Raw genomic sequence first — 2,879 nt, forward strand, 5'->3', positions numbered from 1 at the left:
CCAATGATTCGGGCATTTATTTTGAAAGACCAGACGTCGTGGGATGAGCACTTAGGCGAATTCCAACTTGCTTATAATAGTAGTTATCATGCCTCACTGCACATGTCGCCATACTACTTGGTTCATGGCAAAGAACCACGGCTGTCGGGTGAAATTACTGGACTCGAAATAGATGACTTGGACCTCGATGATACTGCGTGGCGTACTCGGGTTAATCGCCTTGATCAATTACGGCATAAAATTGAAGAAGTAATGAGAAAAGAAAGTGAAAAACAAGCCGCATATCACGATAAGGGACTTAAAGAGCCACCCAAACTGCAAGTGGGTGATCCAGTATAATACCCAAATCGAAAATTGAGTAAGAAAGCCGACCAATATTCGTCTAGTTTGGCTAGTAAATTCTTAGGACCAGCCATTGTTAACAAAATCATTAGCCCTTTGGTCGTTGAGTTAAAATCAGAGACTGGGAAAATTTTGGGCAATCATTATGTACCAGATTTAAAATTGCCCAGGCGCAGCCAAAGGCTGATGAAGACCGTTTAACTTTCCTTCAGCTTCCGAGCCCCAATCTCAAGTCTGGCGACGGGGAGTATAACCGGGCAGCGTTGGTTTACGACGTGAGAGTGCGGCTCTCTCGCTGTCAGTCTTGATTTGGTCTTTCTCTATCTTTCTCATCGCAGCCTGATTGCCGAGTTTGGCTGAGCTAGGCGTTAGACCACTAGGGATGATTCCACGCAGCAGGTGACCGTAAATCGGTCATGTGCGCATAATTAGGTAGGGGTCATTGGAGGTTGGGGCCTAAGACGACTAGATAAAAGAGACATTCAAGTGCAGGCGATGAATTCAAGCGACACTCAAGTTCAAGGATCGACTGAACATTGATTCAAGCTCAAGCTAAAGAGACTCAAGTTCAAGTGCTCGAATATACAGTCACGCATAAGCCGTTTTCACTTTGCAAGACTTTGAAAATTTTAATTCGTTTCTATAAAATAATAGTGTAAACTGGTTTATAAAACCACTCGGTCACATTGTGCAATTTTGTCCGAGTGATTTCGCGAGAGTGTCCAGCACCAACAGCCCAGGAACCTGAAAGAAGCTCCGTTGAGGTCCAAGATGCAGCGTCGCCCGATACCTGCAGTACGTCGCACTCAATAAATCCAGATATTTTCACGCGGTTGGCACCATTCGACACAGTTTTATCATCCTCATAAGTAATTTTGCAATTTTAATTGATCGAACCACAAATTTCGGAGTAATCCCGAAAAAACACTTTTTCGGGTTTCTTTCGTTCACGATATCTCTCGAACGAATCAACCGATTTTGACCAGCTTGGTGGCGATCGACGTGGTTTTTCAAGCTCAAAGGCGGATTAGTTTTTGAATTTAATCGATAAAGCCGGTTAAAAGTTATTCCAAAAAAACCACTTTCAAAAAAATTTTTGAAACACGTTGTAAACAGTATGCCACGAACGAGTCTTTATGATCAGCTGTGATGGCATCATGGCAACAGAAACCAGAGTGGGGACGGAGTGAGAGAGTAATAGATAGAGAAAGAGTGAGAGAGGAATAGAAATCCGGAGAAGGAAATGTAGGCATCACGCAGCTGCACGCATTTAACTTTATCGACGAATTTTTGTTATTTCGGCTTGCGGAAATCGTCAGATTATATATTTTTCATTATTCTTGAATTATTTCCTTCAAAATAAAAAAAATTTAGCTACGCTCGAGAATGTCGAGATGACGTTTTTTTTTGACAACTTAGTTGCCCTCCCCTTTTTTTACGTCACTCTCAAATTGTCAGATTAGTGGAATATACACTTTTTAGGATGTAATTAACTCACCCTACCTTAATCTGACGCGCTCGAGAATTTCTGATGGTCAATTTTTTTTTACTAATCTGATCCTGTATCCTTCACGGGCGGCCTTATATATGGGCCTCATGTTTTGTGGAGGTACTTAACCGGGTACAAGGTATCCCCCTGTATATTAATCTGCCGCGCTTTAGTAAATCCCGAAATCCCCGCTTGGGCTCCCCTACTATAGTAATGAACCAGAAAATATAACAGAATCTACTGAAAATTAATAATATGTAAGAAATCATAGTAAATTTGTTCTACAAATTAGTAATAGCAATAAAAAATAAAGAGTTTTGATGAAAATTAGTAATTACCTCGAAAGAATTATTAATATAAAAAAATTAAATTTGTAATTTGTTAATATAATAGTACACCTATGCCATAAATTAAAGGAATACAAAATTTTTAGAAATTTTTTTGTGATTTTCGCAAAGCTGTAACATCGTGAAAAATTTTTGTGTCGAAAAAAAAAAAAGCGTTTTGTAGCTTCAAATTTCTACTTCCGACGCATTTTCAGCAAATTTCTTTGAGAGCTTCAGCTATTGCGCAAACATGAGAAATACCGCGAGTCAGAAATTTTCTAAACTTTTTTTTTCTTTGAGAGAGCCCAAGGGCTGCGACAAAATTTTTTCAGCTAAGCCAATACATAGGTCGGTTAGCTAATTGAATCAGCTTTAATTTGCATTTTTTAGAGATTCGTAAGACACTTTGTTGCTGAGATATCAGTCTTCAAAAGGATAATGATCCTTTTGGGTTTGATCATCGATATTTCAGGTACGAATTATCGCACAGTAAACTTGAGGGCGGCGTTAAAAACTTGAATAAATTCCTTACAAGGTCCTTTAATCATTTAAAAAAAAATTTTTTTTTATTTTTAACATCCATTACATGTAAGTATAAAAAAATTTCTTTTTTTGATTTTTTAGAGAATCAACCGCTACTCTGCAAATATCGATAAAACGACTAATGCTGCCAGGTAATTTTTTAGCTGAATATACCCCCAATAATCCTGTAAATTTTTTAA

Source organism: Microplitis demolitor, chromosome 5 (genome assembly GCF_026212275.2).
Source record: "Microplitis demolitor isolate Queensland-Clemson2020A chromosome 5, iyMicDemo2.1a, whole genome shotgun sequence".
Taxonomy (NCBI): Eukaryota; Metazoa; Arthropoda; class Insecta; order Hymenoptera; family Braconidae; genus Microplitis; species Microplitis demolitor.